The sequence below is a fragment of the Monodelphis domestica genome, chromosome 8, assembly GCF_027887165.1.
Source record: "Monodelphis domestica isolate mMonDom1 chromosome 8, mMonDom1.pri, whole genome shotgun sequence".
NCBI classification, from domain to species: domain Eukaryota; kingdom Metazoa; phylum Chordata; class Mammalia; order Didelphimorphia; family Didelphidae; genus Monodelphis; species Monodelphis domestica.
The window spans coordinates 80,033,500-80,060,830 of record NC_077234.1 but is presented as its reverse complement, the minus strand read 5'-3'; the positions used below and the strand labels follow the sequence as shown (position 1 = coordinate 80,060,830).

General features: G+C 35.4%; 1 protein-coding gene and 1 long non-coding RNA gene across 7 annotated transcripts in view; one reads left to right on the top strand and one right to left on the bottom strand.

The window, feature by feature from the left end:
- Window positions 1-27,331, bottom strand: part of ERBB4 (erb-b2 receptor tyrosine kinase 4) — a 1,424,132-nt gene that overhangs the window by 14,270 nt on the left and 1,382,531 nt on the right. The gene's annotated exons all lie outside the window — the stretch shown is intronic.
- The window catches only part of LOC103099181 (uncharacterized), a 34,763-nt gene that overhangs the window by 5,769 nt on the left and 1,663 nt on the right, over window positions 1-27,331 (top strand). For 2 of the 3 annotated variants that reach the window (XR_471742.3, XR_471743.3), the window contains 2 exons: window positions 4,979-5,036; window positions 21,313-21,556. This is a non-coding gene — a long non-coding RNA (uncharacterized LOC103099181). The remainder of the gene's footprint in view (window positions 1-4,978; window positions 5,037-21,312; window positions 21,557-27,331) is intronic. The other variant, XR_008914120.1, reaches the window with a different exon arrangement.

Below are 27,331 nucleotides of genomic sequence, written 5' to 3'. Positions count from 1 at the left end.
GGTACCCAGTGTTCTTTAGTGCTTTTGATGACAGCCAATCCTAATGCCTCTATAAAAATGCTGTCTAAGTCCTAATGACCAGATTTTCAGAGCCAAGGCAAGTACCTCTCCAAAAAGAATGCTAATTTATCAAAAATCATTGGTAATACATTATTGGAGGGAAGAGATTTGTTATTTGTAAATACCAGGGCACCAAGTAGTATCTTGACAATTCTTTAAATAAGAAATTGTTTCCAACAAATCTGGATGATCAATGGAACCTGGTAAAACAAAAAAATGGCTCTTCTTGAATATCCTAATGTAAAACATCAAAGTGGATTATTATGCCTTTTGCAAGGCAATTCAATGAGTAGACTATTATGAATTCAAGGCTAAAGCCCAAATAATTATATTGATTATAGGAATGGCTTTCTATTATGGCAAAGAGATATTTTATTCTTATAGGAGTAGAAAACAGTATAAGGTTTTCAGAACCTTCTTGATGCTCAAGACTAGTTGAAACAAAAATATATTTTTGATGGTCTAGAATTTCAGATACTTAGATACACATTTTTTCAAAAATGATGCAATTCACCTTTAAGCAATTCATTTAAAAACATATAGTTATCACCTATAATGAAAGACTGAAGAGATAATGCAACCTCTAAAATAATGAATCATATAAGAACTAGACTTTCTCTGCCAACAATAGGACTACTTATAGGACTCAATCGGGATTCCCTTAGTGGGGAGTAAATTGAAATCTGCCATGAAATATGCAATTCATCAATTTAGTTCAACTCAAACATCCATTAATTTGCATTATGTACTTACTTCAGTTGGCAGGCTCTGTTAAAATACTCATCAGTCTCAGCCAGGTGTTATCCATTCTTTGATCCTTATAGTCATTCTTTGCTTGATCACTTAGTCTCCATTCAGCTCTAAATTGCTGACTGTTACTACATCTTCTTTACTGCCTTGTCTTATCTATTTGAGGCGTTATCTTAGACAAGTCATTTAACCTTCTTAGTTTCTTTATTTGAAAAATGGAATTCATTACTTTCTCATCCTCAGTTTAGCCATATAAAAAATAAGGATTATTATGCCAGGAATGCCTACCTCACCACATCATTTTAAAGGAAGTCCTTGCTGAAACTTAAAATGACGTAGAAATGTGATTTATGATATTAAAATGAACTGCTGTCCACTAGTAATTTGACATTTACTTAGGATCACAGAGGATAGAACTCTGGGCTTAGAATCCGTAAGACCTAAATTTGAACTCCACCTCAAATGCTAAGGGGCTTTGTGACCTGAAACAAGTTACTTTACCTCTCTCAGGTCTGTTTATTTCTAAAACTGGGAAAATAAGAGCACTTACTTCATAGGGTGCTATGAGAACAAAGCGAGGTAATCTATGTAAATAAGGATAAAAACTGATAAAAACAATAATTTCATTGATATAGAGACCACAAATAAGGGGAGGAAAACCTAATTATATAATACCTACTATGAGGAAAACACTTTGCTAAGTGCTTACAGTTGAAGAAATGAAGGGAAACTGAGGTTAGGTGACTTGCCCAGGATCACACTGGTAAGAAGTGTCCTGACTACAGGCTTTACATGTACTCTTTCTTCCTTATCACAGTATCTTGAGAAACACTAACTCAAAGAAGTATGATAAGGATTTGTTCACAGCTTATATACAGGAAAACAAAATGGCTTTATTTGTTTAATTAGAAAGACAAAGGATTCAAGAAACAACACTGAAGAACAAAACCCAAACAACTTCTGAGTTGTCTAAAGCTAGAGAGTAAACTGATGATTACTATATTCGTGTTACCTCTTGGCTTGTCAGTGAGGAAAAGCTGCCCAATAATGTTGCTAAACTATAATGACTTTGGAGGGAGCTTTAATCAGTTATAACTGTACCTTTTACCCATCATAGGATAACCAAAGCAAAATGAGCAAAGGAGGGTTCTGTTGTTCCTCTCCAGAAAAACAAACTATTTGTTAGCTGTTTTTTTTCCCTTTCTGTCTTTTTTAAACCCTTACCTTCTATCTTAGAATCAATACTGTGTATTGGTTCCAAGGCAGACAAGCAGTAGAGCTAGTCAATAATGGTTAAGTGACTTGCCCAGGGTCATACAGTTAGGAAATATCTGAGATCAGATTTGACACCAGAACCTTTGAGACTGAGATAGCCATCTATCTAACCCTCTAGCCACTTCTTTCTATTACCTCAACTAATTCTCACTCTATTGGCATCAAAATCATTTTTGGCTATTACAGGACATTAGGAGAGGCTGGTCCACATTAGAATTCAGTTATTGTTGCTACCCTGACATAACTTACATCTAGCAACCTGCCAAATCCATTTAGACTCCTTTGTTGCTCATGCTTTTCCCTGATCTTAACATTAAAATGCAAATATTAAGCAAAACCCTTTTAGCAGCTATTGTTAGGATTGTTGACTGATTTTTTCTCTTTATATATATATATATACATATATTTTTGTGTATATCTATCTATCCATATCTATCTATCTATCTATATATATATATATATATGCTTTTTTATGTTTAAAAAAAAAAACCAACACTTCATTTCTCCATGTAAGGGCAACTCAACTCCTAGGGAACATCTGCGAGGCCAATTAGCTAGGCTCGAATTTGATATAATTGTTGTTTAAATATATTTAAATTACATGTTAATCACAATGTCATAATTTATGGGCTTTGAAAATAACTTTTTGTGCTTTAGAGCCATGCCAGATTTTACTTTTTTTTCCTTCTGTTTTTAGTTTTTAACAAGCTCTTCCTCCAAGTGCCCCCTCCCAGCATTTGGGAAGTTGAACTCTTAATATTGGAAATGATTACAGCTGCAAGTAAAGCTGTGAGTCAAAATTAAAATCCACACAGCAGTTACAATGTGATGGAGTGAGCTTGAACTTCTAAGGAAGAAACCAGCACCCTCATTAGGAATAGTTGTGCTTTTAGCATACACGACTTTCCAAAGTTTGTCAAAGCCCAGCTTGGCCAATTTTTTGGCACATGCCTTCAATTAGTCAGTGAAAGGATTTACTGTCAGTAGGATGGAGATGCAAAGAAATAGGTTATGAACTGAAAGAGGATAAATGGATGGGAGATTAATGAAGGCTTGAGAATAATTTAATTTTGTGTTCTTATCCCTAGGGCCTTGTATTTGTAACTTTGTCATAGATGCCAGGGATTATAGGAAGGATAAATGATATAATAATGCATAAAATATATTATTAATATGATTTAATATTGAGTGTTTAAAGTATATTTCATATTAATGATCTATTTATTATATATTCTATTGATTAAATTAAAAAGTTGATTATTGTACATAGCATCGTTTCTCTTTTTCTTTTGTCAGAACAGCACCTTCCCAGAATCTCAGAGTTGAAAGACAACCTTGAATAGATAGCTACCTAAAGGCCAAAGATGGGTTATCCTTCCTGGCCTGTCCCAGAGTTTGTGGCTATTCAAAAATAAGTTACAATGAGCTCTTAAAGGGTCAGGTGGCAAGACTTTCCTCCCAGGATGATTCCTTCTTACCCTAGCCAGACAGAGCTCTTAGAGTAGAGAGACACACCAATTTGCAAATGGATCGTTAGCCCCCAGGGAATCTTTTTTAGAGAGGACTGGAGCTCTAATGTCTGGGGGGAGCTGCACTGGTTCTTATTCATCAAGAAGTGAAGATAATAAAGTAACTTAAAAAAAGTTTTTGCAGGAAAAAAAACCAGCCCTTCTTCCACACCTTCAGTGAAAGGCAGACCACTCCCACCTCCCCTAGGACTACTGTTCTGCTCTGAAACAGCCATTTGTTAAGGATTTTCTTACATTGAGCCAAAGTCTACCTATGTATGAATTCAACCCACTATTTTAGCCCTTCTCTCTATGGCCAAACACAACAAATGAAACTATTGTTAATATGATAATCATCAGGTGTTTGTATACAATCTCTATGTCTCCCTAACCTAAAAAGCCTCTCCTTCAGTTGGGTCTAGCCTAGAATTTTCTCCAGGCCCCTTTTCTCCTCTGATGCCAATCCAGCTACTTTTTCTCCAGTCTTAGAAGAATGTGAGTCTCATCACCAACTATTATCAGTGGTGGGAAAGTTTTCATATTTCATCATCATATATCCATTTCTCCAAACTAAAATTTGGGACAGATGAATAGTCTCTATCTCTTATTTTATAAAATTAAACAATAAAATATGCATTACTTTTTCCCATTTAGAGAACTTATTCCTGAAGAAATTCTTTATCCAAGTAATACAAACAGAATCTAATAACCATTAGTGTATCTTCTAGACCCCTTAATATAGAAGGTATTTCATATAGTATCACCCAGAAAATAAGCTGTGATCAATAGCCCAGTCAGTAGTGTACAAGTAATGAAAATCAGAAAGTGGTCCAACAATACTTTTTTGGTATTGCTTGTCTGATTTTGTGGGAATCAGTCTTCACAAGAAAATAAAACAATCTTTCAAAGAAAGCTGTCCAGATGATCCAAGATAAAAATTCTAAACTAAGACAAGTATGTTGGAAGCCACAAATGAGTAGCCAAAAACTCAGGCAAGTAATTCAGTCACATCTCATAATTTTCTCCATCACTGGACTTACAAGGATGATGAAGTGAGTGATGAGTGAAGAGATATTATTTTTTAAATTTCATTTTAATTTTTAAATTATTTTTTAAATTTATGAAGAGATATTATTAGTCAATGTATGTTTGAGCCCAGGAAGACTATATATACCAAATAGAAGCAGATTGCATGATTATTTTATGGTAAATGTGCTATTCCTTATGACACTTTTGTGATTCATATTATTAGAGATACTTTATTTTACAAATGGATACAGATTCATGACTGGCTGTTGGGGAAACTCTGAAGCAAATAAAATTTTTCTTTGTCTTACCCAGACTCTTGATTCTGTGATCTTCCCCCCACCTTTTTTTTTTTTTAGATATCCAGTACACTCATGGTTTCTCTATCTCAACTACTTATGAAAACAGTCTCTGAAGGTAGGATCTGACAATCATTCATATTGATGTATAAATGAATGATAATACTTTATGTCACTTCTTCTAGAGGTAGCTGAATCTTAGGTGGTTATGAAGTGAAAAGAATAAATCTCTAAGGTTGAATTTTCAGTAATGAGTCATCGGGAAGAAGGAAATATTTGGAGGGAGGTATGGGGTGGAGCATGCTTTCTCATTGTTTATGAAATTACATTACTTAACCATTGACTACTCTTCCTATGCTGGAGACCAGCAGTTGAGTTGGGGTAGGATGGTTTTAAATGACTGGATGACAAATTTTTCACATGATAATAATAGGATTAATGGATTTTTTTATTCTTAGTCCAGGATTCTATTCAATAAATTTCTTCTTTTTCTTGATTAAAGGCTACCTAAATTACTGTATACAGGTAATGAATCATGTAATTTCAAAATAACCAGTGAAACAATAAAATCTTTCCCTTTAAAAGATGTTTGTGTAAAACATCTAGGTACAAGGAGTCATTTTTCCCTACTACTTTTACTGTGATTCTCTAAGGACAATTTCTAAATCCCTGTCTTTTTAATCCCATTGCTTTAAATGTCTGCTTTGTACAAATGACATCTCGTTATAAGGGAAGAAGGTTATTCCCAATCTCAAAAGCAAAACAAAAGGAAAAAATATATATTTTTACTAAACCACAAAATACAAGCAGTTAATGAAGGAGAAGCATATGGAACTTAGTCACACATCTTGAATGTTATGTTCTGGCACCTAAAGATATACCTATCTTTCCCCCGGTGTCATTTTTTAAAAACCCTTACCTTTCATCTTAGAATCAATAGACATCTTAGAATGTTTGTTTGTTCCAAGTCAGAAGAGCAGTAAGGGTGAGACAATGGCAGCTAAGTGACTTGCCCAGAGTCATAGAGCTAGGAAGTGTCTGAGACCAAATTTGAACTTACAACTTGTCATCTCTAGGTCTGGGTCTCTATCCACTGAGCTATCTAGTTGCCCCCTCTCATGGTGTCAATCTATTTGGTTTTAAGAAGAGTGGGGAGAGCTGCAATATTTCTCTTGATCTATACAGGTTTTCTTCAAATATTATTTATAAATATTTCAAGCTTCTAAGTAGTAAAGAACAGCTTTAAAGTAGATAAATGGAATTCTTAATGGATATGACAACTGTTTAAAGCAAATACAATTCAAAACAGCCTTGAACGTTAGTTTTTGACCCAGGAACAAAGTCTTCATCTTAAGAATCCATTGTTCTTTGTCATTAGTGTAAATAAATAGGAAATTGAATGCTTACTTTCTGCGTAGACTTTATCCCATGAAGGAAACTCAAAAATACCTGTCCAGCTCCAAATTCAACTTTTTTCAATGTCCAACAGAAAACTACAGATAATGGTTTTATATCAATAAAAAATATTCATAATGACACTTACAAAATGCTCTATGGTGATTATCCCACTGGAGTCTTACAGCAACCCTGATTATAATAGTATAATTCTTTTATTGATGAGGAAATTAAGGCTCAAAGAGATTAAGTAACTTGCCCTTGGTTAATGAGGAGGCTGGCTTCAATCATAGATCTTCTTGACTCTTAAACTGCCTCTTAAACTTGATATGATAATGCCTATGTGATATGCTGATTTATGTCCATCATAGAAATATTTGTAATGATTGAATTAGCATCTCCATATTAAGTTATCTTCATGGTTGATGCTGAAACAACTTTTTTTTAACATCACTTCTGTACAGTGTACTGTTAGGTTGTATATTTCACCTTTATGTATAGACCATGCACTAAGGTAGAACACTGAAAATGAGCTGGGTCAAATAGAAAGATCTTGGAAAACCCTTGGAAATATATATTATATCTCTGAAGGCAGGGGTACTAGGTAAGATGACCTCTTAAATGCTTACCATCTCAAAGATTCAATAAATAAATTGTGGCTACACTAGGAAAGGTATGATTCAGAATACTGGATTCTATTAGTGAGACTGAGTTAGTTACACTGTTACCTTGAGGTTCTTCTATAAAAGGACTTATAAGGCCCTTTCCATTTCTAAAATCCTAGAGCTCTATAATTCTATATAATAACGTTTTACATTTTGCCTGCACTGTTTTTCACATTTTCATTAAAAAAACCCCTTACCTTCCTTTTTAGAACCAATACTATGCTTTGATTCTAAGAGTGGTAAGGTCTAGGCAATGGGGGTTAAGTGACTTGCCCAGGGTCACATAGCTAGGAAGTGATAGAGGCCAATTTTGAACCTAGGCCCTCCCATCTCTAGGTCTGGCTCTCAATCCACTGAGCCACTCAACTGTCCCCTGTTTTTCATTTTTAAGCAGAAAAAAAATTAACATCAAGTCCAATGGATTCTACAGATACTAAATAAATATTTTTGGCTACCTGTTCTGTGTAGAATATTTGGTAAATGCAATTGAGAACAGCAACAAAAACTTAGGTAGAGTTCCTTCCTCACAGAGCTAAGAACTTGTTGGGAAATCATTCTGACAAATATATTTTTAAATGCTGTCCTTTGCTCATATTCTGCTAACTTTTTAACATTAAAATGTCTTGAAGATGGCAAACTAAATCAGAACCACTCCAGAGTCACTATAAGAATCCTCTCCAACCAATATTTAAATATCACCACAAAATGAATAAAAGAGTGAAAGAATCAACAAGGAGTCAGAGTGTAACAACTTTCAAGAAAAGAAAACCCCAAAATGTAGGCAAAGAACATCTGGGGCACTGGTGGTGAGAGGAAACCTGAACCAGCAAGGGCTGTAGCAAGGAGTGAAAAACAAGCGAAGATCAAGCCACACACCCCAACCCCACATCTGCTGTTCTAGGTTCAGAACCTATGATCAAGCTAACATTCAGATCCTGAGATCCTGCCTATGCAAATAGTGGTCCAAGCCAACCCACACTCCTTGAAATTTCGAACCTGTGAAGTCCAGAGTCCCTTTCCAAAGAAGTCTGTGTAGCAGTCCACCCCTAGCTATGGGCAAGGGGAACAGTTGGTATGTACAGATTGTCTTAGAAGAGAGCATGCTCAGTCTTGAGCATGCTCAGTATTGCACGTGGCTGGGAAAGCCTCTGACCTTTGACCCCAGCTTCCCCCAGGTTAGGCGGGAACACAGATTTCTTTGTGCTCACCTGGTTAAGAGAAACCACACCTATACCTTGTCATTAACCAATGGTAATCATCCCTGTGTACTGTGTATATTCACATATAAATAGGGCCCAGCCAGCTCCGCCTCGCTCTCTTCTGCTCTTCCTCCCTTCCAGCTCTGATGCCTGTCCTTGCTGGAGCCTGGCCTTGGGCCAGGCTCCATCTTTAATCTTTCTCTATCATCTCTCTGACCTGTGTGGTATTGAATCTGGATCTCTGGACTGGTAAAAGCCTTTGGAAGGGTCCTTTGATCAGAGCTTGGCTGTGGCTCATTGATAATTAATAAAGACTCATTCCTGCCACTTCATATCTCTACTTCGACTCCATCCTCCTCCTCGTGGTATCTAAAACTTCTATCCTTTCTCTATCTTCCTACCTTACAGCTTCTCTCTCCCCTCTGAGGAAGCTTTAGTCTGGGCTGAAGAGGGTTGATCTGTGTGAGCCCAGAGCAAAGCCTGGAGTCTCAGTCTAGGCTTTGGATGAGGACATAGTTCACAGTTTGGGGTGGCTGATAATAATAAGGGGGGGGCAGATCTTTTTGCCTAAAGCTAAGGGCAGAGCTCTAGGACAGGGCAATCAAGGGTGTGCCCAATTAGAACAAGTACACAACAAAATCCAAAACTTAAACCAAAGCACAAGGTTACAATTTAAGCAGTTGCTGACTAATCAAGATCAAAGTTAGACCAAAAGCTTACAACCAAGTCTAAGGCAAGTCTTTTGACCTATGAGGAGCTCAGGGGTCAATTGAATCAGCAGGGGGAGAGTGCTCTCTGAGCTCTTAGCCCTCAGACCATCACATGATCTTCCAAGAACTAAAACTAGTAAAAAAAAACCAAAATAAGCTGAGAATAGCATCAAGGAAGGACTGAAGTTTAAGAGGGTATCCCACTCCTCAGAAAACAGAATCTAACTCTAATTAGAGAGGGAAAATGAGTAACCAACAAAAAAGCACTTAACTCTAAAGAATTTTTATGGAGACAAAAAGCACGGTATAGACACAGAAAGAGACAGTGAAAGCAAAGAAAAAACAAAGTCCAAAAGAAAAATATGAATTGGACACAGATTCTGGAAGAACTCAAAAATACTTTAAAGAAACAATTAAGAGAGGCAGAGAAAAAGTGGGAAAGAGGAATGAAAGTGATGCAAGGAGAAATGAAAGTGATCCAAGAAGAAATGGGCCAGTTGAAAATGGAGAAACAAAAACTGACAGAGGAAAATCATGTCTTAAAAATCAGAACTGACCATCTAGAAACCAATGATTTCATGAGAAATCAAGAAGCAATAAAGCAGAATCAAAGGAATGAAAAAACAGAGGAAAACATGAAATATCTTATTGAAAAAAAATGACCTAGAAAATAGATCTAGGAGAGATAATTTGAGAATTATGGAACTACCTAAAAGCCATGATCAAGAAAATACCTTGGAAATTATATCACAAGAAATTATCAAAGAAAACTGCCTAGAAATCCTTGAACAAGGAAAAAAATCTGTGAAAGAATTCACAGATCACCTCCAGAAAGAAATCATGAAATGACAACTTTCAGCAATGTAATAACTAAATTCAAGAGCCACCAAGTCAAGGAGAAATTACTTCAAATAGCCAGAAAGAAACCATTAAAATACCATGGAATTACAATCAGAATTACAATCAGAAGCAAGTGGCTTCTATATTAAAGGATTGAGAGACATGGAATATGATATTCAGGAAGGCAAAAGATTTGGATTTAAAACCCAGAATCACCTATCCAGCAAAACTGAGTATATTCTTTCAGGGGAATGGACATTCAATAAGATAGAAGATTTACAAGCATTCCTGAGGAAAAAGCCAGACCTAAACAAAAAAATTTGAAGTCCAAACATGAGACACAAGAGAAGCACAAAAAAAAAAGAAAAAGAAAATTTAAGGGGCTCATTTTGGTCAAAATGTTTATATACATACATGGAAAAATGATTTCTTTAATTCTCAAAAATTACTCTTAGTAGTAGAGAAGATAGAAGGAATTTACTCAGAAAGAGGGTGGGGAAGTAAGCTGATTAAGATGATATGATGTATGTGATAATATAAGATGATATGATGTATATGTAAATGTGATGATATGTGATGATATGAAATGATATGTATGTATGTATGAAATATATGCATATGAATCATATATCAAGAGGTGAAAGAGAGGGCTGCACTGAGAGAAAAGGGAAGAGAGAATGGGGTAAATTATACAACGTAAAAAAGTATGAAAAATCATTATACAGAGGGGAAGATAAGAGTGGTGATGGGCAAAGCTTAAGGTTACTCTCATTGTAACTGACACAGAGGGGAAAAACAAGTATACTCAGTGGGCTATTGAATACTATCTTACCCTACAGAGAAGTAGAAGGGGAATAAGACCAGGGAAGGAGGAGGTAATTAGAGGGAGGGGGAAGTGAGGGTGTGTGTGTGTGACAAAAATCAAAATACTGGTGAGGAAAAGCAGAGTGAAAGTAAATAGGTCAGGATCTAAAGGGGATAATATAATGGAGGGCAATAAACAGTAATCATAATGCTGAATGTAAATGGCATGAATTCTCCCATAAAAAGGAAGGAGAATAAATTAAAAACTAGAATCATTCTATATGTTGTTTACATGAAACACATTTGAGGCCACACACATATTAAAGGTAAAAGGCTAGATCAGAATTTATTATGCATCATCTAAAGTAAAAAAAAAAGCAAGAGTGACATGAAATTGTCTCTTACTAATGAACCAATAACCATTTATTAATTTATTAATGTCCTATTAAGGAACCAGGAAAACAATGAGGAAGGTAAGTTTAGGAACTCTTGTTCTTTCTTTATATTTATACCCTAAGGGTGTAGAAGCATCCTGGGACTCAGTAGATTTTTAATAAATATCTCCTTGACTATTCAATTGAATATACAAAGACAGTGTCCAAATGTTATTGTTGAACAAATTAGGGATATGTATAGTACATAATTTTTATGCTCATCAAGGTAGGCTCAAAAGTATGGACCATGACAATACTAAACATTTATACAGTTATAAGATTTAGAATTGGAAGAGACTCTATAAGTAATCTAATCCAATGCCTTCATTTTGATTATTTTTAAACCCTTATCTTCTTTCTTAGAATCTACATTAAATCAGTTCCGAGGCAGAAGAGTGGTACAGATTAGGTAATTGGGTTTAATACTTGTCCTGGGTCACACAGCTAGAAAGTATCTGAAGCCAAATTTGAAATTAGGATTTCCTTTCTCCAAACCTGGCTTTCTATCCACTGAGCCACATAATTATCCTTAATCCTTTCATTTTATATATAAGGCAGGGGTTGGAGGAGAAGAAAACTTAGAACAAGGAATATATTCAGGAACATGTGAAATTAGAAGCATTAAAATTGTCTGAAACAGTGGGAAATCATTTATAACCTCTTCCATGTTCTGCATAATCTCTATGTAGAAAAAACATAGTGCAGTAGGGGAAAATTTTTAAAGCTAGAAGATGGCTTTAAATCTTGACTGGAATTTATAGGTTCTTGACTTTGGGAAAAAACCTCACTTCCTTGAACCTCAGTTTCCTCAACTATAAAGGGTAGACTAATAATGCAAGTACAATCTACCTTATAGGACTGTTTGTGAGGATCAAGAAAGATGATGTATATAAAATGTTTTAAAACAATAATGGGATAAACAAATACTATTGTTAAAATAATTTTTTACCTTTTAATAGTTTCTGTATGTGGTGTTGTTAGTTTGTTTTCTTTGCTAAAGGCTATTAATGAGCTTCAAACAAATCATAACTATTGAGATATACTAGGTAAGAGTACATGGCAATTTTTTTCTTAAGTCATTGGGTCACTGATTATAATTAATATAATCTTAATGATTCATTTGGAAGAACAAAAGATCAAGGATATCCAGGGAAATCATGAAAAAAATGCGAAGGAAGGAGGCTTTGCAGTCCCAGATTTCAAACTATACTATAAAACAGTGGTCATCAAAACAATTTGGAACTGGCTAAGAGACAGAGAGGAGGATCAGTGGAATAGACTTAGGGTAAGTGACCTCAGCAAGACAGTCTATGATAAGCCCAAAGATCCCAGCTTTTAGGACCAAAATCCACTATTTGATAAAAAACAGCTGGGAAAATTGGAAGACAGTATGGGAGAGATTAGGTTTGGATCAACATCTCACACCCTACACCAAGATAAACTCAGAATGAGTGAATGACTTGAATATAAAGAAGGAAACCATAATTAATTAGGTGGACACGGAATAGTATACACATCAAATCTTTGGGAAAGGAAAGAGCTAGAAAAGAAAAAGCTAGAAAAAAGCAAGGAAAAAAAAGGAAGAGCTAGAAAAAATCATAAAATGTAAAATAAATATTTTTGATTGAATCAAATTAAAAAGGTTTTGTACAAATAAAACCAATGCAACCAAAACTGGGAAAGCAACAAATTGGGAAATAATCTTCATAACAAAACCCTCTGACAAAGGTCTAATTACTCACATTTATAAAGAGCTAAATCAATTGTACAAAAAATCAAGCCTTTCCCCAACTGATAAATGGGCAAGGGACATGAATAGGCAATTTTCAGCTAAAGAAATCAAAACTATTAATAAGCACATAAAAAAGTGTTCTAAATCTCTTATAATCATAGAGATGCAAATCAAAATAATTCTGAGGTATCACCTCACACATAGCAGATTGGCTAACATGATAGCGATGGAAAGTAATGAATACTGGAGGGGATGTGGCAAAGTCAGGACATTAATGCATTGCTGGTGGAGTTGTGAATTCATCCAACCATTCTGGAGGGCAATTTGGAATTATGCCCTAAGGGCACTAAAAGATTTGTCTGTCCTTTGATCCAGCCATATCACTGCTGGGTTTGTACCCCAAAGAGATAATAAGGAAAAAAGCCTTGTACATGAATATTTATAGCTGGGATCTTTGTGGTGGCAAAAAATTGGAAAATGAGGGGATGCACTTCAATTGGAGAATGGCTGAACAAACTGTGGTATATGTTGGTGATGGAATACTATTGTGCTCAAAGGAATAATAAACTGGAGAAATTCCATGTGAACTGGAATGACCTCCAGGAATTGAAGCAGAGTGAAAGGAGCAGAGCCAGGAGAACAGTGTACACAGAGACTGATACACTGTGGTACAACCAAATGTAATGGACTTCTCCATTAGTGGCAATGAAGTGATCCTGAACAACTTGGAGGGATCTATAAGAGAGAACACTATCCATATTCAGAGGAAAAACTGAGGGAGTGGAAACACAGAAGATAACATATGCTTGATTACATGGGTCGAGGGGATGTGATTGGGGATGTAGACTCTAAATAAACATCCTAATGCAAACACCAACAATATGGAAATAGGTTTTGATCAAGGACCCATGTAAAACCCAGTGGAATTGTGTGTTGGCTACAGGAAAGGTGGGGTGAGGGAAGGGAGGAAAAGAATATGATTCTTGTAACCAAGGATAAAAATCCCCCCAAAACATGGAAATATGTTTTTCATGACTGTACATCTCTAACCTTTATTGAATTACTTGCCTTCTCAATGAAGTGGAGGGGAGGGAAGGGAGAGAATTTGGAACTCAAAATAGAATAAAAAAGAATGTTAAAAAATATAAACTTAATGTTCTATAGTTATTGGGATGAACCTGGAATTTCATATACTTGTGATAAACCAAGTATGCCCTTTGTACTGGTATGGAAATATAACTCTCCTAAAACTTAAGAGTCAGAAAATTCCCTAGAATACTGAGAACTTAAGGTATGTATATGGTCACATGTTTTATGCCATTGGCAGGACTTGAACTTAGGTCTTCTTGTCTACAAAATGTCAACTCTATCAAGTGAAATTGACTCATTAAAAATATTTCTAAAATTTATACTTTCTTTAAGTTTCAGGATAGAAAATAAATCCACATAATCAACATATCAGAGACAAAAAATAAATTTGATTTTCAATTGGTTACAAATTATACATAATACTTAACAATCTGCCTATCAAAATAAATATAGAACTTATGCAAATATACCTCTAAACACTTTAAGGAAATTTCAGACCTAAATAATTAGAAAAATATTAGTGGATCACTAAGCCAATAAAATAAAATTACCTTGATACCTGAATTAATTTAGTATCAGACCAATCAAAATATTAAATAATTACTTGTGGAGAGTCAAGGAATATGAACAGTTTTCTAAAGGATAAACCCTAACTATTGATATCCATAAGAAAAAGTTTCCAAATCACCGATAATTAGAGAAATGATCTCATTCAAAATATTAGCAAAATTGACATAAAAAGAAAATGACAAATGTTTGTGGGGCTGGGGAGGAAGAAGCACATAAAGACATTGTCGTTATAGTTATTGTGGAAAAGCAATTTGGACTTATGTCTACTTCCTGCCAAATTATTGTACTCTGCATATTCTTTGACTTAATTATTACACTACTAGCTTAGTACCCAAAGAGATCAAAAAAGATAAAAGGATATATATATATATATAGAAATATATATATATGTACAAAATATTCATAGTGCCTCTTTTGGTGATGGAAAAGAATTGTAAACAAGGAGTTGTCCAATCAATTGGGAAGTGGCCAAGAAAAAATAACACATAAAATATAATGAAAAACAATTTGTATTTTTCAAAATAATAATTTCAGAAAAATCTGTATAAAGTTCATATAAATTGATATAGAATAAAGTGATCACAATTAGGAGAACAATTTGTACAATACCAACAACACTGTGAAGATGAACAACTTTGAAAAATTTAAGAATTCTAATAAACAAAATGCCCAATCACTATTTCAGATGACCTATTATGAATAGTTTAGACAGAAACAAATTAGAGGAAAATGGGTCAGAGGGTAGGTTTCCTAACTGGGCATTGAGGAGATTAGGATGCAGAATGAAACATACATTATTTTGACATATTCAATGCAGGAATTAGTTTTATATATTTCTATATTATATATATATATATATATATATTCATTAAAAGGTTCTGTTTTTTTCCTACCCTCCCCCACACATAATTCTGGGTTCAGAGATTGACAAATAGATTTGGGATCATTAAAAAAAAATTCAATCAATATTTTAAAATCATACTTTCTTTTTTATCCAACTAGTCTATCTTAGGCTTTTATTCACCTTTAAAAACAGCTCAGTCTGTTGGGAGCTGTGCATGTGAGACTGAAGAGTGGGCAGGCGATTGGTTTTGGAGAAGGGCTATAGCATAAGGTGGTGATAAAAGTGATAGAGAGCAGGGAACAAATTTTTCTAACTACTGCATTTTGGATGCTCTTAATAATTTTCTTCAACTTTTTTTATATAGCAGTTGTTTACAGTTTGAAAATAATTTAAAGTCATATATTTAAGACTTCCAGAGTAATCTTTTCCATTACTGCACTTAGTGAAATGATGTCTTCAATAGTGCTGTTTCTTCCATACAAACTATTTACAGGAGAGAAAGAGATTTTGTAACAATAGTTAATTCACCCAACCACTACCTTTTAAGCTACCAGGTTGCACAGCTGTTCTGGCAAGTAAAAAGATTTCCACCAGTCCACCTGGAATTAGGACAGCTGGTTGGAGAGAACTGATCTGAATAATGTTTGGTGGATACTCCAGCAAACCTACTAACAGAACAAACAATGGATGGCTGTCCCAGCATCCCAGAGCAAACACCAGTTACATTTCACAGAAACGGGCTGCTATTTACAACTGATCTGAGCCAAAATGAATATCAGATTGAAGGTAGTACCCCAAGAGAAAAATGCAACTCTTCCCAAGAGTTGCCCCTTGACCAGAGAATGAATACCTTTTTTCCCCAAATTCCTTTAAAAACTCACTCAAATATATGGACTTTCTTGAAAAGGTAGAAAAACAATGGTACAAATAATCCTCATGTCTATGTATTGATCCCTATAAATTCTTAAAATTATAAGAATACTAATTCCTATTTACTTTTCATTATTGAGGGCTGCCCAAATAAAACTGGCTCATGTGATTAACTTTCACAAATGTATATATAAATATATACATATATATATATAAACATGAAGAATAATGATATCAGATCAAACATTTTTCCCTCTGCTTCTACCTCCCTATCTAATTGATGCTGGAATTACAATGGCCATTCATGACCCAATCACACTATTGATTTGACAAGAAGAACTTTAACCTACTCCATTTCCAAACCTGTCCACCTTTTTTGGGGAAGCCTGATTGCATTGGACTCTTTGAATCTCAGCATATTGATGTGGATGTCCAAACAACTTCAGTTCAGAACCCTCTAGAATAAATGATCTACCATACTGAGTCTCTAGAGTAGCAAAGACTAAAGGTGTGCACTGTGAAACTATTAAACCTAATTCTAAAATGTTATTATCATCCACTTAAGAATATGAAGTGGTCTTATGGTCATGATGTGGTTCCCAGAAGGTTATTCCTGGAAGGAACTTCAGAGATTATCTAATCTTTGTCTCTCATTTTAAAGGTGAGAAATACAAGCACTGAATGTCAAAACAAGTATATGAATCTAGGTCTTATGGCTCCAGATCTCCTTGTACTCTCAATGAGTTCTGGAGACAGTTAGGAGTCACAGTTCCAGTAAAGAGAAGGTTCTTATGGAAACATTGTGAGCTAGGAAACCCAAGTGTTAACTTCAGTCAAATATTCTGGGATTTCAGATTGCCAACAAAATGGATGTTTATTTTTATGGGAATTAGTGTGATAGTGACAGGAACACAGGCAGTTAAAAGTAGGGAACTGGCACAACTAACTCCTGTATCTTCTTGATACAGCACCTTCTAAGAAATATGCATGTCACTTCTGATGCCTTTCCTCCAGAAATACCACGGTACATCATAAGAATGGGTCAAGTTTTATGGGCAAAGAGGTTTTAAATCTAATTCCAAAAAACTATTATGACATTGCTGAAAAGTCTTCTCTTGGCATATATAATGGACCAGATTCAAAGGAGTTCATATATGCTTTGAGAGCCTGGCAGATGTTTGCAGATAAAGCCCTGAAGACACTGGCAATGGGCAGAGAATCAAGCATCCTGGATGCATATAAAGGAGAACAGGATAGAAAAGTTGGTTTTGGGAGAAAGGAAAGTGGCTCAGGAATCCTCTCTCTTAGATCACAAGATTCTTGCCCCTGGCTAGGAATATAAGTGTCTTTCTTGCTTGTCAAATCTGAGGTAGGATGCTAGGACTTTCCTGTAGACTATAAAGGGAATTTCTCTGGGATTGTTGGAAAGTTCTGAATTTTGTCTTTGGAGATCTCTGACTATGCTAAGCAGTCCCCTGAGCTCTCAAAGCCCCATATCCTCTCCTTTGGGTTACTGGGAATTTCTGCCCTGGGGGGGGAAAAGGACATTTGATTCAGATTCAGGAGATCAATGTGGGGGAACTAGACTAGGAAAGAGAGTAGCAGAGCTCCAAGCAATGCCAATAGATCTTTCAAACTCTTCCCAGGGGTGCCCAGCTCAATCCTTAATTCTTGAATTCTCTTTTGTAGAAAGCCTTCTAACCTCACTGCCCTAGAAATGAGCCCTTTCTATCTGAAAATTACTTTATAATTTCCCTTTTCCTCTCTTCTTCTCACTGCCTCCTAAATGATCTCCCTGGTTCCATTATTTCCTCTCTGCATCATCCATCTCGGCCTCCCAAATTGTCTTCTTAAAGCTCAAGTGACCATATCTATTCTATGCTCAAGAAACATGAGTGACTTTTAATTGTCACTAGGATAAATAAAAACTGCTATGTTCAATATTAGCCTGGCATGATCAATCTCTAGTTTCCTTCTTTGGTTTTAATATTTGTTACTCTTCGGTCTATATTATAAACTACTTTACTTACTGTTTCCCATAAATGATATCTAATTTCTCACCCTCTATTTCTGTCCCTTTGTATAAGTTGACTCTCCTGAGCAGAATAGAGGCTAGACTCACTTTACCCTTCCTCGCTTCCTTTAAAGTTCAGCCCATGTGTTATTTCCTTCAGGCATTTTTATGTTTACTCTCCTCAAAGTATCATGTGTATACTTATCACCATAGATATATAAAATGGGTTTTTTCCTGCCCATATCACTTAAGAGAGAGGCACGTATGTGAGAGGCATCTGTTTATCAAAAGGTGGGAGCGACCTCTTTCTATTGACTGAATAGCTAATATAGGCTGTGTGTTTAACCACACTGGGACATCCTGATCTAGGGGAAAAGACCTCAGCAAGGCAGAGCATAGGTACTCTGAACTAATACGGGGGAGAGAAAAAGACTTACCTTCCCCTTCTTTGTTAAGCCCTGGAAAAAGGTTTGGGGATTTAGTCTGTCTGGGTTGTCCTTTTTAGTTCCAGGCACAGATGGTTGGGTCCCTGGGTCCAGGAACTCAAGCTATGAGGACTTTGGAGCTGGGACTCCAGGAAGGATGCTGCTGCAACTCCAAGAGAGAAGCCAGTCTATCGGGATGAGAGTTAGGACCCCAGGTTCTGATGTGACTTTGATGGCTCTAATGATATATAGGAACTGGGCTAAATGGTGAATCTAATTGCTTTTATCTATCCAGAGATTAAAGAAGTATTGGGGGAGTAATTGTTATGGAGGAGGGGTCAGGGGTGGGTATTTGTTCCTTTTTTTTTTTTGTCTAAATCCTTCTGTAAAACAATCTAGTTATTAAATTGTTAAATAGAACTGGAGTACTGAGGACTGGAACCCATGGCAAAGAGTAGACATCCTCCAAACCCCTAAAAAGTACTAGAAAAACCTGGGTTAGATATGAAATATAACAAACTGTGCTCTCCGGCAGTGGGAGTAGGAGTAATCACTGTTACATATGTAATATCTTTCCATTCAACTATAAGTATCTTTGAGAGAAGGAATTCTTTTTTTTAATCTATGTAACTGTAGTGCTTATTCTGGTGCCTTGACAAAGTAAGTACTTAATAAATAATTTTGATTAGATTAGGTTATTTTTCAAGATGTTTCAAGATGTCAATGAGTTATTTTGCTGAGGCATCATACATGGAATAATGGGAATAATGACAATTGCTAATATTCATAGAGCATTTCAAGTTTGGCAAATTACTTTTAAAATATTAATGTCATCCTTATAACAACCCGGGGAGATAGGTAATATTATTGTCACATTTTACAGGTGAGGAAACTGAGGTAGATATAAGTGAAGTGACTTGCCCAAAAATAGTTAACAAGGGTCTAAAGTCATGTTTGAATTCAGGACTTCTTGACTTCAAACCCTAGCTGGAAAGGAAAAATGGACTAGACATAATGACACCTTGATTTTAATTCTAAGCTCTGACCCTATTTGTCTCAATGTTAGAGTGGACAGTTTCCTCGTCTATAAAATGGAAATAATTCCATTTCCACATAAATCAAGGTAATATAACGCTTGAGTATAGCCTAGAGAAAGGGTTTCTTCAAGACATTACTAAATTTCTGTCTTTTTTCAGAGATTATTCTGCCTGTCTGACCCTAATACCAAATAAAGCAGTAATGTCTGCTAAACCTACCTAAACAATGCTCACAGTATCACTGGAGTTATAGCTAGAAGCGACATTAGAAATCACTTAGTCTAACCCCATCACTTTACAGATAAGATAATTGAAGTCTAGAGAAAGAAGTAATTTTCCTTAGGACACAGAAACAATAAATAGCAAAACCAAGGTTCAAACTAAGGAGATATGAAGTCAGATTCACAACTGGTGCTGTGCATTTCAGATGAGTTAATGTATATAAAAGCACGGTGAAAAACAGAAATTGCTCTACAAATACAAGACACCACGGTCTTGAGATGGTTATCCTTCATGGGAACAAGAAAAAGAGGCAATGTAATAGAGTTGACAGAAAGCCGTTATCAGAGCCAGAAAAACCCAGTCTCAAATCCCAATTTTTACATATTCTGGCTGAGTGACCACAGAAGTATGACTCAGTTTCTTGGGGTTCTGTGGCAGAGGTGCCAAAAACTCAGGCTGTAAGTCATATGCATCCAACAATACTCTCCAGGGGAGTGGAAACAGGTTAAAATGTAATTAATAAATATTCAATAAAATTAAAAAAATAATAAAACATATACAATGTAAATTTATTGTTTTTTAAGGCAGTATGAAACTTGTAAAGATTTTACATCTGATTTAATGCCACATCCCTTTCTTTTTGAGCTTGATACCACTTTCTTTTTTTTTAATTTTATAGTATTTTATTTGATCATTTCTATGCATTATTCATTAAAGACAAAGATCATTTTCTTCTCCTCCCCCCCACCCCCCGTAGCCGACGTCTGATTCCACTGGGTTGATACCACTTTCTAAGGCTTAAAAGTTACTGAGAAGGTGCTGACTTGCACTGGTAGAGAGTTACCTACCTGGGAGTTCCTATATCAATAAAACCCTAGATCCAGTCCATATCCCAACAATTAAGAAATGGAGTTTAAAGATGCCAGATGAAAAACAAAAAATAGGAGGCTATGTAACCCTGTGTCTTCAAGTCAAGTTAGAATATTTAATAAATATTCTTTCATATTCATTGGCACAAATGGCCACTTTAGAATATATACTAAATGATAAACCTTGAAAAAATATAAAATCTACTGGTTTCCTCTATAAATAGCATCTATCCAGATGTATATTTAATGATGGGATAGCTTTTGTTATGCAAATTTGGGATACAATTCTTGGTCTGTTACTATTATCATGATTTCTATTATCATTCTACATAAACAACTGTTAAGACTTATTAGTACCATTTCTGAAAAATGCAATTGGGAGAAATTAATCTATGAGGTTCATTTGATGGTACAGTTGAATATCTAATATTCTAGTTTAAAGGCCTTTCTCTTTTTCAAATAACAATCCTTTTGAAGATTAAAAAAATCATTTCCTATTAGTGTTGAAACAACTCAAAGGATGAATGCATTGGTATTCTTTTACGTTGTGCAGCTGACATGTTAAATGTCTAATGATCAGAATCTGGGCTAACTGGGCCTAATTAGGTGAATGAGCTAAAAGCAGGAGGGATGATTAGAGGAAAAAAATATCCACAACTTCTTTTGTCTTCCCAGGATGCTACATATTGGGAATTAGTTGAAATATATACCTGAAGAGTCACCTGCCCACCAGCGAACATACTGGGTTTTGTTTTCTTGAAGCACGCCCACTCCCACTGGAAAGCATCAAGAAAGAGTCAACTAATAGGAGGTGCCGTTGGAATTGGTGCCCAGATGTTGCCGTTTGAAGGTCTCATCTTAATCTTGTGTGCAGGCTGGAATTCTTTCTCTACCAAATATTGATTTGGTAGTTTTGCAGGTAAAGGTTGACACAGTGAGAGCCACAGTTATGTGAGAGAAATTTAAACCACTTAATCCTATGCTGTGAAGTGAGAAGTATTTTAATACTTTGCCTGTGTCACATTTTTAATGAATAGAGTTATAAAGCATTTTATGGATTGAAAAAAATCATAATAAACATTTTTAGGAGAGATAGGCCCTGGGAAGGAAAACCTGAATTATCAAAAAGCACTAGAGTTGATGTTATTGGGGGGGGAGGGGAAAAGACAGGGGTTCACCCCATGGAGAATTTCCTAATGCAGGTATAATTTGTCTTTAAGCTTTCTTCTTAGTGTTGTTTGTCACTGAAAAGTTAAGTATTTTAGTTGTGTTAATGACATGATTGGAGCCCAGGTCTCCAAGGATACCTCTCTACTACATCAATATCTCTCAGAGAAAAATGGTAGTATTATATTTGCCTTTCTTTTGTGCTATATACTCTGAAGACTCACCCACCACTGCCCCCTAGAAAGATGTCTGATTTATAATCTGGAAGCAGTCATTATAAGGAGATAATGGGTAGAGCCTTTTCGAAGAATTACTAGTAAACAATGAACAAGAGACACACATGATGAGGTTAGAAAAGAAGTTCAATAAGGGTGGAGAGATAAAAAAAGAGATGAATTCGCATTTATAAATGAGAAAAAAAAATCTAATTTACATATTACCTAACTCATGTATCGAAATGCCTCACTAAAAGCAGGGGACTGACTTGCATTGATATTATTTCCTTATTTAAGATCAACATATCACTTTCATCTCCTTGATATGTATCCCCCTCTATTTTAAAAACAATGATCTCTCTCTTGGTTCTTTTTTTTTAAGCCCTTACTTTCGTAGAATGGACACCAAGGATGGATTCTAAGTCAGAAACGTAGTAAGGACTAGACAATGGGATTAAGTGATTTGTCCAGGGTCACACAAGTTGAAAATGTGAGAGACCGGATTTGAACCTCAGACCTCCAATCTCCAGTCCTGGCTGTCTCTCTATCACCTGAGCCATTAGGCTGCCCCACTCCTGGTTCTTATATCCTCTGTTCATCTCATCTCTCCATTTGTTCCATGACCACTACAATGTGTGTCCCTGAAGGCTCTTGCCTGAGCCATTTTCTCCTCTATACTATCTCACTTGGTGATCTCATCAACTTCAATGGATTCAATTATCATCTCTATTTTTCTATGTGTCCTAGTGTCACTCCTAAAGTAAGTGTTCCTTGGACATCTTGAACTGGTTGTCCCATGAGCATACATGCAAAACATGTCTGAAAGAGAATTCATTATCTCTTCCTTTAAACATTTATCTCTTCCCCATTTTCTTATTACTGACAGGAAAAGTCTCATCCCTGTAGTCACTGCAGTGTCATCTCCTGCTTGCTTTCACTTTCTCTATATATTTAATGTTCACAAATATTGTTGTTTCTACCTCCATATCAGTTTTCACACACACACACACACACACGCACACACACACACACACACACACACACACATATATATGTATACCTTCTCTCCATCCACATGGTCACAACCCTAATTTCAGTTTCCAACATTACTCTATCTGGTCTAGGGTGGCAGCCTTTTTCTACTTGGGCTCCCAACATTAAGTCTCCTTCCACTCTGACTACCGTCTACTCAACTGACAAGATAGTCTACTGATTTTTGAGATTTTTTAATTTAATTTTTATTTTTTCAAGATGACTTGTTGATACAATTTTAAGCTTCTTGAGGAGAGGGGCATTTTTGTGGGGGAGGCAGGGGACTTATTCTCAGTGTTTAACACTTTACCTGATACACATAACACTTAACAAGTATTCACTGACTGACTGTGAGTTATCAGAGGGTCTTAGACTCATATACCCCTCTCGGTATTCTGTTTTCAGTAGAAACCCCAGTAGAGATACTGTAGGAGGTTTATGAGGAATGCTTAACCTGATATGGATGTCAAGAGATTAGTGAACTTAGATGGAACAAAACAAAACAAAAACTTTCATTTTCACTAACCTCTGAGTGATATTTTAGCATGTTCTTCAATAATGAATTTAAGCAATAAGCATTACAGAAATTTTCATAGGCTTCATCAGATTGTGACAAAACACACACACACACAGAGGAAGTATTTCTGATTTAAAGTAAGAGAGCATGGGATAGTTTATCTGTCAGATTTATGGATAAGGGACGAATTTATAACTGAACAAGAGATAGAGAACCTTATGAAATATAGCATAGATCATTTTGATTACATTAAATTAAAAAGGTTTTGCACAAATAAAACTAATGTAGTTCAGATTAGAAGGAAAGTATAAAACAAGGAAGAAAAATTACTGAAAGTCTCTCATAAAGTCCTAATTTCTCAAATATGTAGAGAACTAAATCAAATTTATAAGTATATAAGTCATTTTGCAATTGATAAATGGACAAGGGATATGGACAGGCAGATTTCAGATGAAGAAATTAAAGTTATTTATAGTAATATGAAAAAAATTCTCCCAATAATTATTGATTAGAGAAATGAACATGAAAATAACTCTGAGGTACCACTTCATACCTATCAGATTGGCTAAAATGACAGAAAAGAAAAATGACAAACATTGGCAAGAATGTGGGAAAATGCACACTGTTGGTGAAATTGTGACCTGATCTAACCATTCTGGAGAGCAATTTGGAACTATGCTCAAAGGATTAGAAAGCTGTTTATACCCTTTGGCCCAGCAACACCTCTCCTAGGGCTGAATCCCTAAGATATGATTTAAAAAAGGAAAAATGATGTATAATAATAAAAAATATATAGCAGCTCTTTGGTGACAAAGAATTGGATATTTGGAGAATGAGGGAACAAGTTCTGGTGTATGGCTGTGAGGTAATGCTGTTGTGTTATTGGAATTGATGAGCAGGATGCTTTCATAAAAACCTGAAATGACCCAAATGAACTGATGCAAAATAAAAGGTGCAGAACCAGGAAAACATTTCACACAGTCACAGTAACAGTAATATTGTATGATGATCAACTGTGAAAGGGTTGGCTACTCTGATCAATACAATGATGGATCCTTTTAAAAAACTTTATTTTCTTTTCTTGTCTTTCTTTTCTTTCATAACATGACTAATATAGAAAAATTTTAATGACTGCACATGTATAACCTTTATCAAATTGCTTGCCTTCTCATTGAAGAAAGGAGAAAATTTTGAACTCAAATTTTTAAAGATGCTAAAAATTGTTTTTATGTGTAATTGGAAAAAATGTTTGAGGACAAAAGTCAAGCAGAAAGGAATTCTTACTCTAATGATATATATGTATATATGTATGTATATGCACATACCACTTTCTTTTCATGTCTGTCTTTCACAAATTTGTCCACTTCGAGGATCAGTATCAATATTATCTCTTTTGTGAAGACATGTTTCCTTTAATTTATTATGAAATTTACTTCTATCAAATTTCAAAGGGTGTTCCTTTGTCCTGTTTGTCCTGGTATTTCAAAATTTGATAAGCAAGCATGTGTCACTCTATCCATGCCATACCTAAGGAGCTGGCCATTTTGGTTCTTGCTGTAACTGGTCTCCTATATTCTCTTTCAAAAACCTGGCATCATTGCAGTCAGAAGGATGGAGAAATACAGTTGTTAGGAAATAGGAAGTTTAGTTGAGAGTAATTACAGGTAATATTAATATAGTGAATAAAGTCTTAGGAGTTGACTCTTCTCTAATACTGCCTGCGAGTATACTGAATATTAGTCATGCAGCCAAGAGCAGTCTGCTAATATCACAGGTTACACATCATTTGGTTTGAAAATGTTTTTCTTCCCCCTTTAAGCTTTCTTATAGGTACAAAACGCTTACCAGCCCAAGAATTTTTAAAATGTTAGAGTTTGCTAATTTACTTTCTCTCTTGGAGGGGAAAATAGATCAATATCATGTTAGGAGTTTTAAATTGATGAATTCAACACTTAAATTATTATTTGCTCAGAGAAACTTATTTACCTGCCTACGGTAATGGACAAAACAGTCAAAGTCAGAGTGACTGGATAAATTACCAAAGAACCAAACCAATATTATTCACCATGGAATATGGACTTTGAAGATAAAATACAATTTAAAAATGCTCTACTCTTACATTCTTTTACATTCTTAACTCAAGGATTTAAAGAAGTTTATTTTATTGGTGTGCTTTTTGAACCTAAAGAACTAGCAAATTGGAAAAAAAAATCATAAACTCCTCTTACCTATGAAGTTCAAAGAATCAAAGATTTACAGTTGTATGCAATATCCAAGGTTACATAGCCTATCCCTTTCATTTTATACATGAAGAAACTGAGCTCCTGCGAGTTCAAGTGACTTACCCAAGATCACATAGTAAATGGCAAAGCTATCATGTGAACTCAGGTCCTTTGAATTCAACTACAATGCTCTTTCACTGTGTTCTACATTCATCTACTAGCTCTTGTTCTTGTAAAATGATGCAATCCCACTAAGGAAAACATACGCCATCTCTGATCTTAAGGATATCTAAACTGCACAAACATAAATGTGTCCTTTGGTTTTGTCATTTCTCTACATTCTGACAACATTCCAGTTACTATTTCTTAAATGGTTCTTAAAAGTTTTGAATAATAATACAATTGAATTAGAGGTTGGTCCAATTTCAAATTTCTCTCTATATGGAAGAACTCTCAATGAGTTTTTACTAAATAAAAGAAAATAGAATTTATCTGTTTCTAAATTTCTACACATGGTACCTGGGAAAAGTAAAGTCAATGGACCTGAAAATTAAATTTCCAAATTCTTGTCCTGTGTCTGACTTACTACATCTTTTTTCATCACCATGTGAAAAACACACCAGCAAAAAGGAATGATCATAGCACATGGAATCTACCAACAGTCATAGGGATTAATCACTAGTTAAATTGGTCTTGTGCTCAAGTAGACTGAGATAGTGATTTTTCAACTGTTAATTTATAATTATTTTTCCCTGAAAAATTGGAGTCAGAATGAGCTTTTCTGGGTACTCTAATGCTAAGTCAGAATTCTGAACTTGAGAGTGGGGACTTCATTTGGGCAGGTGGGGAGGGGGGCAGACAGGACTAAAAACACAAGATGTTGGTGATTAGGATATGTTCAACCACAGAAAAAGCACAAAGGCAAGTTGATGAGCCAGCCCACCCCCCACCACCCTTAACCATCTTCTCCTTTCTGTTTCATACAGTAATCAAAGGATATTCTGAGCCTCTCAAAATGCCATCAACCCTTATTGAGAATGAAATAGAGCACATCTCTCTCAAGCCTTTACAGGAGCAATCATCATAGCATGCTGGTCTGAACAGGGAGCTGTGGCAGACAAAGATGAATTTTTTTTAAACCCTCCTAAAATCTGAATAGAAAGTTGATGATAATCTCCCAATTCTATTACATAAAGGGTAAAGAAACCCATAATTGTGCTCTCTAGGTCTCTTACAGTAAAGAATAGACTTCATGATGAGATTTTTTCCCCCAATGATTTACAGCAGAGCTGGGAGTCTGGAGGCAATAACACTAAAAAATAACCATCCAATGATTTGGATAAAATAATCATTAACATTCTAAATCTAAATTTCATCTGTGATTTACCTCCCTTCTCATTGTTGCTTTTAATACCTCTGATTTTCTTCATTAGTGCTATTTAACAAGTAGTAAAGGGGAGGGAGATTGCCCCATTTCTACAATGCTCACAAAGTCATTCTACACTATGTGACAATTGCTCTTGTGTAAAATAAATTTACTG